This window comes from Lactuca saligna, chromosome 8 (assembly GCF_052625555.1).
Source record: "Lactuca saligna cultivar CGN05327 chromosome 8, ASM5262555v1, whole genome shotgun sequence".
NCBI classification, from domain to species: Eukaryota; Viridiplantae; Streptophyta; class Magnoliopsida; order Asterales; family Asteraceae; genus Lactuca; species Lactuca saligna.
In genome coordinates this window covers 134,638,003-134,653,912 of record NC_136424.1, presented here as the reverse complement: position 1 = coordinate 134,653,912, position 15,910 = coordinate 134,638,003, and positions in this window count along the sequence as shown.

Sequence of the window (15,910 nt, the reverse complement as noted above, 5' to 3'; positions counted from 1 at the left end):
TTGGTTTTGGTTTGAGTATTCACTAAAAAAGCATAAGAGCCCACTTTTTGTTAAAATGACGTTTTTGGCCCATTGAGCCAAAAGTTTATTATTAAGACCCAGTTTTTTTGTAGGAATAACACTTAGTCTCCATTTTGTTCAAAACGTATCTTGATGACTAGTTTGTGCTAAAAATAACATTTTAAACCGATTTTTGTCAAAGATATCATTTTTGGATTGATTTTTGACAAAATAAACATTTTTCTGGTTTTAGGCTTTTCTGACCTAATTGTCGGAAAATTGTAGAAAAATCATCGTAAGTCAAAATTTGGATCCGTAAATTCTGGAAGTTTGGAAGTTTTGTCTAATTTGTTCAAAAAATTTCTCATATTTTTAATGGCTTCTAACAATTGTGAAATTGCTCAGCTTCACAGGCTGGTCTGAAAATATTTCAACCCTGATAGGCAGTTTTGTAAATTTCGCCAAAAATTGTAGAAAAATCGTATGAAAATGTGAGAGTAGTTATTTTAAAGGTATAAACATGAAATTTCAGCATGTAAAACAATTTTGAAAAATATTATCATTAAGATGGTCAAAACAGTTCGAGATTGGACGAAAACCTTTTTGTCAAGGGCTGAATTTTAAGTTTAGTTTATAGATCTTTGAACATAATACTCATTTTTGCTATTTTAAGTGTATAAATTCTGAATCTACTATTTTACATGTATTATATGTGATAACACATACTTTTATCAAGGTGTTCATGAAGATCCAAGTGATAAACTTCATGTTCTTAACATATTCTTAGGATTATGAAGTAAACAACACACAATCACCAAATGGTTCAAGAAAGCACACATAATCATGCATACACACATAGATCTACACAACACAACTTGCATTCTCCCCAAAAACAAAGTATAAATTGAAAATAAGGGGTATGAACGCACCTTGAGGTGATGGATCGGTTTTAATGAAGAAGTGCAAGAAGATTTTTGATCCTAGCAAGCTTTCTTGAGTAGATCTTGAAATTAGATGGTTCTAAGAATCATGATCCACGAAAATATGGTATAAGAGGAGTGATTTGAGTTTAAAGATGTAGTAAATCAACTTAGTTGATGAGATCTTACCAAGGGCGATGATCTTTGATGAAAACTCATCTTTGAAACCACACCAAAACTCGAAGATTTAGAGGGAAAATGTAGGAGAGTTCTTAAGGGACTTCTTGTGAGAGTTTGAGAAAGTAAAAAAAATGGTGAGGAGGCCTTTTGGCCATGAGTTTTGAAGAGAGGAGAGGGACAGAAAAGACTTGCCTAGTTATATGAGATCTTACTTTGTTGTATGTAGGGTTTTGGTGCATGGATGACCACCATGCAATATTGAGGTGCCACTTGCACATAATTTCTCATTTATTTTTGTCTAATAAACACCTTGGGCCTGGAATTTGGGCTAGGAGAAAGGAGTTGAAGTGATTTGGGCTGAATCTTGGTCTTGCTTGATTTTTATGAAGTTTAAGAATAATTTTCAGCCCATTGGGCCCCTTGTTAAGGTTCTCGGCCCAAATGAAGCCCAATTAAAGAGTTTACGACCCATTAGGGAAAATGAAATCTTTTATGGCCCAACAAGGCTCATTAATGATAGGATGGATTATTTTAGGGCCACATGGCCCAAAATTCTAAAGTTTTATGAATACGATATATTTAGGGTTCAATTAGGTTTCCTAGGCCCAAAGTGATCAGGTTGAAAGTTTATTGGGCCATTAGGCCCAAAAAGAGAATCCTAGTTCATATTAAACTTGAACCAAAATCTCTAGGGTTTTCAACACATAATTGACTATAAGAGATGTATTGAGTGAACATAGAGCATGATATTTATTTAGAGTACATGTTTTTTTTACAATGGATGATGTTTACATTGGAATAGAATTTCCTAGCAAAATGCCAGTTGTGACATCATCCACCCGTTAGAGAGAATTTCGTCCCGGAATTCTTTTGAAAGATAGGATCATGAATGAGATAATAGGTGAGAGTACTTCTGATTCATTTGGTCTTCGCGTTCACATGTGAATTCTGATCCACGCTTGGCGTTCCATTAAACCTTCACAATCGGAATGCGGCTTTGTTTTGTACGCTTTACTTCCCTATCTAATAACTCAACTGGTTCTTCGACGAACAAGAGATTCTCATTTATTTCGATCTTTTCAAAAGGAATGATAAGAGTTTTGCCTGATAGGCACTTTTTCAGATTCTAGACGCTGAACACAGGCTATACGTTGTTGAGTTCGTTACGTAGCTGCAGACTATAAGCCATTGGACCAATCAAGGCAAGAATCTCGAATGGTCCAATGTATTGCAGGTTTAGTTTTCCCGATTCCTAAAGAGGATCATTCCTTTCTAGGGAAAGATTTTCGATAGTACCCGACCCTCAACTTGGAATTCCAAATGTTTTCGTCATTTGTCAGCACAACTCTTTTGTTTGTCCCGTGAAGCTTGAAGTTGGGTTCTGATTTGGATTATCTTCTCTGTCGTTTCACGAATGGTTTCTGGTCCTATGAGAGTACTGGCGAGTGATCTGCATTTTTTACTATAAAGAGCCTCTAAAGGAACAACCTTGATGCTCGTGTAATAGTTGTTATTGTATGAGAATTCAATCAAGGGCAACCGGGTATCCCATGACTTGCTCAATTCAGACACCCAGATTTGTAGCATGAATTCGAGTGGTAGAATGGTTCGTTCACTTTGGCTATTGGTTTGATGGTGGTAAGCAACACTCATACTTGGCTATGTTCCCATAGCCTTCCGAAATGACTATCAAAGTCTTGAGGTAATCCCATTATCTCGATCCCATAGCCTTCTGAAATGGCTATTGGTTTGAGGGTGGTAAGCAACACTCATACTTGGCTATTTCGTGGATGTTGGATTAATGTCTAAGTCCATAACTATAATTGGTAAGACTTGACCCGACCCGGCATGGTCCATTTGGGTTGCATGGCATCATGCACTTGGATAGACTATAATGAGAGAAATAAGATACTTACGGTTATTAATATATTATAAGTTCTAGTATATTAATAATAAGAATAATAAGATTATTTAATTAGTATTGATCAAGAATTAATCTAGAATTAATTAAGTGATCAAAAGAAGACTAATTAAATATATGGGTTGATTGTGTAAATCATCCATACTTATATAGTGGGATAATGCTCCATGGATTATCTAGTTGGGCCAAAACCCATATGATGCTCCATGGATGCTTCATGGTGTATTTGAACCCATGGATCCAAGGAAATGGAAAGTCATGACAATTAGGGTTTACCCTAATTGTAACACTATATAAAGATATTGTTCTTCCCAAAATCGGCCACTAGATTATTCTAGAGAGGGCTAGCCGATTTTATGAAGTATAGAATTCTCTCAAGTTCTTCCAAGAGTATTTGGTGTTGTGTGAACCATTTGAGGTGTCACACTTAGGGCACTAAGCACTCAAGCTTCATGAAGACAAGCACCATTAAAGAGGTATGTATTCTATCTTGTTATATTGATATTTTGTATGCTAGATTAGGATAATACCTTGGATGTTCATATTTGCATGTATAATAGAGAAAACATAGATCCAAGGTATTTAGGGTTGCATGTACACTTAGGAGTGTTAGAATGCTCATAACCCAACAGTGGTATCAGAGCCTAGGCTTGTTTTCTTGTTATACCTGCAATAGAAGCTGAAAAATCGAGTTTTGATGCTGTCAGCCCAGCTGACTCGCCGAGTCCATGAAGGGACTCAACGAGTCCAAGGCAAAATGCATCCAACTCGCCGAGTTGAGTTCATGCACTCGACGAGTTGGACCCCAGACAGCATATCTTCGAGGTTTTTGGCTAGAAATGGACTAGGAACATTACCCTAAGCTGTTTTGAACTTATAAACTTGTTTTTTAATGTGGTAATGTTCATGCTAATCCATTCTCAAAGATAATTGTCAATAGATTCATGTTTTGTATTAGTTTAAAGGTTAGACTAATTACATGAAAAAGTTTGATTTGAATTATCTTGTTCTTATGAGTTGCTTAGATTAATAGAAAAGTTGAGTGAAAAAATTGTTTTCAATCCAAATTAATCTAAGAGTTGAGTATAAAATGTGTTTGTGTAACTTATCCTTAAGTTACATGAAGAGTCACATTAAAGACTCATAAAACTCATAAAGTTGGCAAAGGTTACAAAAAACATGAAGAGTCTTGTCCTTAAGTTATGGAGGTTCAAGAGTCACTTCATTAATAAATAAATAAATAAAATATGTAACCTTAATTAATTCCATAAGTTATAAAATAAAGAAAAGGTTAATTCTTTATTAGTTTAAAGTCTTCCATAATTTGTCCAGAAGTTATGGAACTTGAAGAGTTTTTGGATTAAAACTACTTTAAATACATAAGTTATGGAATTAATTAGTTTTGAATAGTTTCAAAACTTGCCCTCAAGTTTTGGAATTTGTAAAATTTTCTCTTATGAATACTTTAATTCCAAGTTAGCCCTTAGAATTTTAAAAGTTAAAATTCAACCCTTATACTTTATAATATTATAAGTTAATAATATATATATGTATAAGAGTAAAGTCGGTCTTACCGCTAGTACGCCTCATTCACGAAGCCGGTCTATAAGGTGGGTATAAGGTTGTTGCCTATAAAATGGCAACTTAATGGGTGTCTACTCTCACCCACCGCTTGCTTGACTGGTGGAGGGTCGTTAGCCGAACGGGTTTGACATGACTTTAATTCTCCCTTCATTAAAAGTATTAATGATAAATACTAAGTAACTAAACTCTTAATAATTCCCAATCTTAGTTACTTAGGAAAATGTGAATAAGGTGCTAATCCATGAAATTACACTTTGCACTTTGTTTAAGTCGGTTAGTGGAGCGTGTGTGGTTAACCGGCACACTAACTCGTATTTAACAAGGTAGGCAAAGGGTAACTTAATGTTTATCATAGTATCGATGGAGCGTGTGTGGTTAACCGGCACATCGATTGAGGGATAAACACTTAAGGGTACCCAGTAATTTGCATGGTTACTTCACACCTTGTTTTGTGATCCTCGGCATCCCAGTCACAAAACCTGAAGGGCACACTCGAGATTGAAACATGCCATTGAACAGTTCAATGAATCTCAAAAGATCTAGGAGTTTCAAAACCAATTAAAACCTAATAATACATTTCGTTTATCTTCGTGGAAATTGGTGAATCGTCATTCACCTACCTTCAAATTGTTTTATAGCTTGGATTACGGCATACCTCTTCTAAGTTATAAAATAGTTTGTTGGGTCCTAGCCTTAATATTTTCATATTGGGTGTCATATTAAGGACTTTAAGATCAACTATCTTGAATATCTCCCAAAACATGTCTGTTTTAGATATTTATGATCTTCCCAAATCTATTGAAACAAGCATTCCTAATGAAGATGATGTCCCATGGATATCATACTTCTTTCACCTCCTCCAAATTATTCTCCCTACCCCACAAGTTCTTGAAAAATTTAAGGTCACTCAAGCCCTATTGGCAAGGCAAGGTCTAGGTGTGATCACATCTTGGAGATGTAGTCACATATTGACAAGCCGGGAGAGTTGGGTGTCAAAGTCTTGAGAAAGTTAGTGGCTCAATTACTTTCTAAGTCACATAGTGAGTTCTTTTGGAACACCTATGAAACAGACTATGACAAGACCCTTAATGATCTTATCTATTGTTAAGATCAACTTCCTGAAACTTTATGGACATTGACAATGGTGACACTGGAAATACAGAAAAAGCATTCTCTTCCCAATGGAAAGGGATCGGCCATAGTCAACTCGGTTGAACAAATGGTAAAGAGAAAAGCTAAGTCTGTGATAGTCCCGTGTACCATTATCAAAGGGTCCATATGTTTATATTGCCAAAGAAAGGGTCATTATTTGCGAAGCTGCCAAATTTACCTAAGGATGTTAAAGTCAATAAGATTGACTCTACTTCAGGTAAAGTCCACTACTCTAACTCTGTTAAGTTTCTATTCTGAGATTCCTTATACATGATGTGACTGGGTCACATGATGATGTTTTAAGAATCAAAGAAAAGTAAAGGAACTTAAAGAAAGAATATGTTGAATCTGATCGCGTAGATGGATTTCTATCGCTTAGTTTGAAAATCGGATTCTTGAGCTAATTCTTAGGAGTTATGAGATATTGCTTAGGAATAGATAACAACAAGTTTTCATATGGGTTGTAAGGATAAGTTTTTCCGCATAGTTTTAAAATAAAAGAAAATTTTTCATTTTAGTTATTTTAAAAATATCCTTACAATGGCATTTGAGGAAAAATTGTTGCTTATATGATTCCATTAATAGCAAGAGTGGAAATGTGAAATTGATTCTTTCATTTGTGGTAATGTCTAAATTTACCAAACAAGGAAAGATTCTCATCATCCAAAGTCTCAATTGGACCGGGACTTGGAATCATGCAAGTTGTATAGCATGATGAATGAGAACTTTCAAGTATTGGAAAAATTAAGACTAATTACTTATTCACATGGATGTGTGAGTCAAGTAGTGGACTAAAGGATCGAGCACATAGTCATGTGCACTGATTAAGTCCACCACAAAAGATATAAGGCTATTCGTCATAATTTACTAAAGCTCAGTAAATATGATTATACTTACAAGCTTAAGTGTAACTCTGAGACATTGGAAAATGTTCCAATGTAAGGCAGAGCGAATAAGGAGAGTCAAGTTAGGCAAAAGGATAAAAGTTTCTCAAATCTGAAAAGATGGGAGAGTACTTTAGTATCAGTTTTGTGATCATCTTAATGATTAAGAAACCATATCAAAATTAGTTCTCTAAGGAAGTCTTAGTTCATTCTTATGACTAAGAAGAAGGGATCTTGAATTGTTGAAATGGTTAAATCAAGAAGATGAGTCATACTTCGTTCCAATACAAGTCTTAGAGTCATACTCCAAGATTGTAATTTGAGTGACATGTCTTAAAGAAGGTTCAAAACACTTATCAAATGTAAGAGTAAAAGTTTTCTACTCTTGTACATTTGAAATTGGTAAGTTGTGATGTTTTGGATAAAACAAAGACCAACTAAGGCCAATTGTGTGAAGTGTTTGTCTTGATTAGAATCCGCACTATCTCTTGGATGTTTGACAAGGAAGTCTTATAGGTCAAGAGGACAGTGGGAGTCTTAAAGGTCTTGAAATTCTCAAGAACTAATCAAGAATAAAACCTAAAGTTCTTCACTAGCACACGACTTGAGGTTTATAACCTATCGTGTTGACATATTCTGTGCCCATTCCAATTAAAGTTGGCTTTGCATATGAGTTCTTAGAGTTCTCAATTGGTTGCACAACAACTTGGAAGCAATGGTAGGCCCTTGAGCTACCAGGTGGCAAGAAATTAAGATTGAGTTCAGTCCATATGAGTTTGGATTTGTCATTATCCTTGTCTTGTGACTATGATTTTGACAATTCACATGGATAAGAACACATACACCATTAAATCTAAGTGTTATAAGGTTTCTCTCCGATTCATGAAAATGATGGTGAGGAAACACTTCCACTAAGTAGATTTTAGCTAGATAGCAATTGTGATCTCAAAGTCGTTAGTGGAGCGTGTGTGGTTTACCGGCACACTAACTTGGACTTGTGAGAAATGGAAAAGGTCAAAACGATCAAGACTATGATTACGGCATCCCTTTTCATAGTTCTTAAAATTGTTTTGACATACCCATGATCTATCTAAGGGAAGGTGTATGTTTTTGATAAAGTCTTATCAAAACAATCTAGTATCAGAAATCTGAACTTTGGTAAGAAAGCCAATAAAGTATTGATTTCTAGAAGTCGAGCTTTCTGAGTATATGTCAAAGCTAGTGGGAGCATAAGTGTTATGCTAATAATCATCATGTTAGTGGGAGCATGATAATTACGATAAGTATTGCAAGCTAGCAATGTTAATTATAGAAAACAAAAGGTTTCAATTGGGAAAAAGTTGTTTTGCTATAATTAAGGGAGAGGAAATTATACTTCATCTCAAATCTATAAGCTTAGATCGTGAGGTTTTAATCATTTAGTCAAGGATATATATGAATTTCATGTTGGAATGGCTCAACATAAGGAAATTCTGTATATGGATCCATTATTTGCGTTCTTAAATTCGATTATGATTACGGCATCCCTTTTCATAATCTGAATTATGAGAACTTGGCAAATTGAAATGGAAATGTTATAGCAAAAGACTGGTTTAGTCTTTATGTGAGACATCATGAATCGTGTCCCATATGCTTCGGATATATGATCGATTACATGTGCTATATTCATCCTTTCTAAAAATTTCCAAATGCCTGGGGCATTAAGAAGGGAAAAGGTTTAGAACTGGATATGACTAAAAGGATTAAACAATTGTCGAGGACAATCTAAGGTTTACCAAAGACTGGTTTCTCAAGGATAATTGGAAGTATAGTGATAATTCTAGAAGGACCATATTGACATAATCTGTAAGGAGGCAACTCTTGTTCAGAAGTGATAGTCGAAATGGAATCTGGAAATGTTTCAAAGTTAGAATTTTCAATCTGTGTAAGATTAAGGAAACTTAATGCAAGAAGGATGGTTCCAAGGACTTGATCTCCTTTGGAATACTCTGTAATGATTTTTGCCAAGTCTTTCTGACTTTGTGCATAATCATTGCAAGAGGATCAATGCATATAAGTTTAGAATCTAACAGATTTCAGTAAATGACATGAATTTGGAATTCTTGCATTTGCAGTAAGGATTTGGGAGTGTGAAAAGAGAATCATTGAAGTTATGTTCATTTGATCTAGTTCACAAAATAAAGATCATAGACAAACATATTATGCATACTTGGTGTCTGGCATGACTAGTGTTTAGAAAACATAGTGTGCATGCTTGGAGCATGGGACAACTATTGTTTTAAATTCAAGAATAATGTTGATAGCTGAAACAGTATATAATGAATAATGTGTAATCATATGGTGATAAATAAAAGGTGTTTTATTTATATTCATAAGTTCTGAGACCATATTGGATTCAATTATTATTGTGTTTCACTTTGCATGTTTTGACTTCCCGAATAAACTAGGTTATTCTTCCGGAATGACTAAGTTATTCAAACCATCCACAGTTGGTCATATGTTGGAAGTAGATATGAATTAAGACTGTCATGGGTTGGCTTGTAGAGGTCTAAGTTGTTGGACAAAGGGCTACAACACTCATGAGTGCTCATAAGTTCTGAGTATTGGATTCAACCCGCGCTCATTGGAATCACTTCATGGATTTTATCACGAGTGATCATGAGACGATAATATCTTATATTCTTCAAACCTAGAGATATGAGTTGTTACTATGAGTTGATAGTACATTGATTACACGAAACGCATTGGTAACTCGATGTTATAAAACGTGTCTTTGTGTATGATTCAACAAGTGGTAGAACAAGCCATATGAGTCGAAGTTAATCCATTCCTTTTACCTTCAGGATGAAAGCGATATCTGTGGGCCCCTCGATGATTTGATGATGACAAATGGAAGTGCTCGGCCGGGCCAGGACTGATTTGATTTGTTCAATTAGTCAGTCGTCATAAATCGGAAATCGGGAAACAACTAATGGACAGAGAGAATGATTATAATCCATGTCTCAGTCCATATGATATCTAGAATGGAGGAATATATGATCCCTTATCTAATGGACAAGTCGTTGACAAAGATCAGAGTTCATCTACAAGGTCAGAGTTCGACAGAAGCTTTTGAGAGCTACGATTGCCAGTTGGTTCCTGAAGTCATACGCAATAATAGTTTTAGACTTATCCAAGTGGGAGACTGTTGGATTAATGTCTAAGTCCATAACTATAATTGGTAAGACTTGACCCGACCCGGCATGGTCCATTTGGGTTGCATGGCATCATGCACTTGGATAGACTATAATGAGAGAAATAAGATACTTACGGTTATTAATATATTATAAGTTCTAGTATATTAATAATAAGAATAATAAGATTATTTAATTAGTATTGATCAAGAATTAATCTAGAATTAATTAAGTGATCAAAAGAAGACTAATTAAATATATGGGTTGATTGTGTAAATCATCCATACTTATATAGTGGGCTAATGCTCTATGGATTATCTAGTTGGGCCAAAACCCATATGATGCTCCATGGATGCTCCATGGTGTATTTGAACCCATGGATCCAAGGAAATGGAAAGTCATGACAATTAGGGTTTACCCTAATTGTAACACTATATAAAGATATTGTTCTTCCCAAAATCGGCCACTAGATTATTCTAGAGAGGGCTAGCCGATTTTATGAAGTATAGAATTCTCTCAAGTTCTTCCAAGAGTATTTGGTGTTGTGTCAACCATTTGAGGTGTCACACTTGGGGCACTAAGCACTCAAGCTTCATGAAGACAAGCACCATTAAAGAGGTATGTATTCTATCTTGTTATATTGATATTTTGTATGCTAGATTAGGATAATACCTTGGATGTTCATATTTGCATGTATAATAGAGAAAACATAGATCCAAGGTATTTAGGGTTGCATGTACACTTAGGAGTGTTAGAATGCTCATAACCCAACAGTGGAGTCTCACGATCTCCTGGATATAGATCCAAGCTAATCTTTCCATCTTGTTTGATTTCTATATTGGCATGAAATGGGCAGATTGGGTTAACCTATCGATGATCACCCAGATAATGCCCAACTCAACTCGCATAACTATAAGCTTCTTCCTTCTACTTCGAGAGTTTTATCCATCCATGTAGTTTTTTCTTCGCGATATTCTCCGATTTTATTGATTTCATGGCTGGTCGTAGATGTTGACAGTGTTTTGTTCTTGGTTCGTGAGTAGATGAGTATGTTATCAATGAAAATAATTAAAAAGGCCGACTAGGAATGATTGGGAGAACTCAATTCGTAGGGTCCATGAATACCATGGCAAAATTCAATAGACCGAAGGGTATCACAACGAATTGGAAATGGTCGCGACGAGTTCGGAAAGCAGTTTTTGGAATGTCCTCTTCTCGGACTCGGAGCTGATGGTAACTAGATCTTAGTTCTATGTTGGAGAAGCAAGTAGCTCCTTGAATCAGGTCAAATAGTTCATCAATCCGAGGAAGTGGGTATCGGTTTTTGATAGTGAGCTTATTCAATTCCCTAAAATCGATGCACATTCTGAAGGATCCGTCTTCTTGAAGAACAAGACCGCAGCTCTCCAGGGTGAAAAGTTTGGTCTGATGAAGTTTTTGGTCAACAATTTTCTTATTTGATTGGATAACTCCTGAACTTCAGCGGGAGCTAACCTGTAGGGTGAATTGGCAATTGATGTGGCTCCTGTTATTAGGTCTATTCGCAATTTGACTCGTCTTTCTGGAGGTATTCCCGGAAGGTATTCAGGAAATACATCCAGAAAATCACAGGCCACTGGGATGTCTTTAATGTTGATTTTCCTTTTTTGGATTTATCTACAACATCGGCATGGAACACATAGTTCTTCTTGTGTAGGAACTTATGTGCCTTGATGCATGAAATGAGACGAAGATTGGCGCTAGGTTTATCACCATAGGTTATTAGGGTTTTGTGATTGGGGAGTTGAAGGAAAACGGCCCTGTCGCGACACATAGTATCAGCATGGTGGGGGCTTAACCCAACTATGCCGATTATCACATCAAAACTCCTAGTATTTACTGGCATTAAATTTTATTAGAAATGAATGGTTGTTTAGTGTTAAGGTGTATTCCACTTAAATATCCTAGGTTAATTTGGTTTTTCCCATTAGCTATCTCCAATGTGAAGGCTTCATTTAACTTATAGGGTTGTTGTTTTAGTAAGTGCTTGAATTTGTTACCAACGAAGCTTCGCTCAACTCCACTATCGAATAAGATGCAAGAGAATGGGTTGTTAAGTTGGAACGTACCAGTAACAATCATCGGGTCTTGAACTACTTCGCCTTGACCTAAGGTCGAGACCATTTCTGATCCTTCTGCTCCTTGATTATTAGCCTTGGGGAAATTACGCCTAAAGTGATCGGCTCTTCCACACCCATAGCCGGTGTGACTGGTCCCAACATTGGTGTTGTTGTTAAGGTAGTTGCGATTGTTGTTGTTTTTGTTTGGCTGCTGATTCTGTCGTGGATAAGTTCTACAGTGTTTGGTGGTGTGAATCTTTTTGTTGCATTTCTTACAATGCATCTCCCAATAGGCTCCCTTATGATGGAAATTGCACTGGTTGCATTTTGGAAGGCTTCCAACATATGATCTCGCTAGTGTTGATGTAGTAGGGGTCGTGGTTGCATGGATAGCAGCATGTTTCTTCTTCGAGAACCCTTGAGTGGGTTGTCCCTTTCTCTTACTTCCATTCTCCTACTTCCTGCTCTTAAGCTTGGGGTTTGGAGTGCCTTGATAAGCTGTCACTTGTTGGTTCCCATGCTCATTCCTTCGGCTGGAGTTATCAATGCTATTTCCACCTCCATTGGTGTCGTTTGCGTTGATTTGTGCCATAGCAGCGGTTACTATCGCTGTTACAGCAACTCATAATGTAGTAGAGTCCATCTGTAGGAGCGGTGTCTAGCATGTGCACTTGGTATTCTTGCGGGATGGCATTTTCCTGTTGCATGTTGATAAGCGAGATCGTAAGTAATGATCGTCATTCCTGGTTGTACTCTATAAATTTCGCGTCTCATCGTATGATTCTCATTGTTTCCATGTACATCCCTATGATGTATTTACAGTAGTAGGTAATCACAGATTTGGTACGATTGTTACGTCTATCCTTAGAGTATATAGGTTGTTTTGGTTTCGAGATCCATAAGTATCTAGTGGTTTCAAGGGTTCGGTTGTGCATATAATTGAATTTATGCAATAACATGAAATTAAAATAACACATAATTGTTTCATTAGTACAGAGTCATATTGGATAGTAAGGGGAGAAAAGAAAAGGCTTATCCTAATTGTGGAAGAAAGTGTCAGATGGTGGTGCTGTTGAAATGGATGCACCTCGGAGACGACCTACTTATTGTTCGGTATCTCGTAGTCGTACCTCCCAAATTAACTATCTTGCTCGGGAGTCTCCATTCACTTCCTGTGTTTTTCTCTCATCTCTTTTAATAGCAAACCACATTTGTTCCGTTCGATTTGGGGTGTCCTGAGCTTGGTTATCAATATCTTGGGTGTACCGGACCATGACTGGGAGGGCCCGGTCAGTTGGTCCTCTATGACTAAAATAGAAGAAACCTCGGTTCCTACCGTAGTGTGGTCGTATCCCCAACTGGTGACTCCATCTCCAAATATCATGTGCCCAAGGGGGCATGGGGCCATTGAGGCCCATACGACAAGCTGGTACTCTGGCTCTATATGGAGGATTGATGACATCGGATTCTGCATCCAAGTCATCATCATCGCCCTCGCGCTCTTACTCTTAGAGGTCCATCACTGGCTCGGTGGGTCCATCTACAAGTTCTACTTCATGTTCCTACTCTAGTTCTTCCTTTAAGAGTCCTTATGGGTCTTCCTCTGGGTCAACCACTCTGCCTTCCCCTGACTAGCGAGATAGGGGTCTCCTGGCTAATGGTACCCGACCATAGTGTCTGCACAAAGTTGTATAAATACTAGAAACAAATAGCACACATAATACTCCTATAGTATTTTAATTTTTGTTTAGGTTTGGTTGTATAATCCCTTTAGATAATTAAGTGGTAAGTTTTTGATTCATTGTCCATCACGATTACTACCGAACACATGTTGGTCGTATTTTGAATGAATGTAGTTGATCACGCTACATTCACCCCCAATACGACTACATAACTGCCCGATTTTAATACCGACGTACAAATCCTACAAAGACTTTTATTGTTCTTGTTGTATTATTATTCTAAAATGCACACATAGGTATGTATTTTAATTATTATGTTCAGAGTTGTTTAGACCCATTGTATTTATAGTTGCATATCATGTATGATTAGATATGCTAGTTCACTATAAATAATGATCTGATACCAATCTCTCACACCCCCGAACCAGATGGCGGAAACGTCTGCGGGCTTAGGCGTTACTTCATTGTTGTAGTATCATTACAGAGTATATAATTGAAACATAACATCATCATCATCACTCATGTCATATAACAACATTCATTGTTTACATCGAGTATTGTATTTGAATATTACATGCCAAAATAGTAAGATAATGATGAAACAAAATATAACACAATATCCATTAGTTTGTTTCGTTCATCCTGCGTCAACGGTTTCTTGAGAATACAAGTTATTTTGAAAACGGTCAATATAAAAATGTTGGTGAGGTCATAAGCATGTTTGTGAAAATGATTCGTATAACTTTGAAAACCACCATAAAATCCTATATTTTCTACAAACTATTTAGTAAGGTTGTGTCAGATCTTGTATTAATGCATGTATGTTATTGTTTATTTTCCTAAAAGGGGTAAAGAGAATGTAGAGTGAATGTAAAGAGCATGTAAAGAGAATGTTCCCTGACAACCCGATGTTCTCTGTAAAAGAGAAAGTTGTCATGCCAACCCCCGATCTTGTATTAATGCATGTATGTTATTGTTTATTTTACCAAGGCCCATTTCATATGTAAGGTATTTACAGGCCCAAATATCACACAAATAGTATCCAAGGTCTATCGCACATGTTAATGTGTCAATGAGGCCCAATAACCATATAAATAGTATACAGGACCTATCAAACATATAAATGGGCCACTAAGGCCTAATAACCTATAAAATGATCAAATTAGTCCGTTTCTCAGTTTATCGTTGGTTTTGGTTCTAGTATTCACTAAAAAGTCATAAGAGCCCACTTTTTGTTAAAATGACGTTCTTGGCCCATTGAGCCAAAAGTTTACAATTAAGACCCAGTTTTTTGTAGGAATAACACTTAGTCTCCATTTTTTTAAAAACTTGTGTTGATGACTAGTTTGTGGTAAAAATAACATTTTAAACCCATTTTTGTCAAAAATATCATTTTTGGCTTGATTTTTCTGAAAACGCACATTTTTCTGGTTTTTGGCTATTCTGACCTAGTTGTCAGAAAATTCGTAGAAAAATCATCGTAAGCCAAAATTTGGATCCGTAAATTCTGGAAGTTTGGAACTTTTGTCTACTTTTTTCACAATTTTTCTAATAATTTTTAATGCATTCTAACAAGTGTGAAATTACTCACCTTCAAAGGCTGGTCCGAAATTATTTTAAATCTGATACGCAGTTTTATAAAATTCGCCAAAAATGGTAGAAAAATCGTATGGGAACGTGAGAGTATTAATTTTAAAGGTATAAACCTCAAATTTAAGTATGTAAAACAATTTTGAAAAATGTTATCATTAAGGTGGTCTAAACAGTTCGATATTGGACCTTAACGTTTCTGTCAAGGTCTAAATTTTGAGTTTAGTTTATAGATCTTTGAACACAACACTCATTTTTGCTATTTTAAGTGTATAAATCCGAGATCTACTAGTTTAATTGTATTATATGTGATAACACATACTTTTCTCCAGGTTTTCATGAAGATCCAAGTGATAAGCTTCATGTTCTTAACATATTCTTAGGATTATGAAGTAAACAACACACAATCACCAAATGGTTCAAGAAAACACACATAATCATGCAAACACACATAGATCTACATAAAACAACTTGTATTCTCCCCTTAAACAAAGTAAAAATCGAAACAAGGAGGTATGACCTCACCTTAGGGTGATGGATCGGTTTGGATGAAGAAGTGGAAGAAGATTTTTCATCCTAGCAAGCTTTCTTGAGTAGATCTTGAAATTAGATGGTTCTAAGAATCATGATCCATGAAAATATGGTGTAAGAGAAGTGATTTGAGTTTAAATATGTAGTAAATCAGCTTAGTTTGTGAGATCTTACCAAGCATGATGATCTTTGAT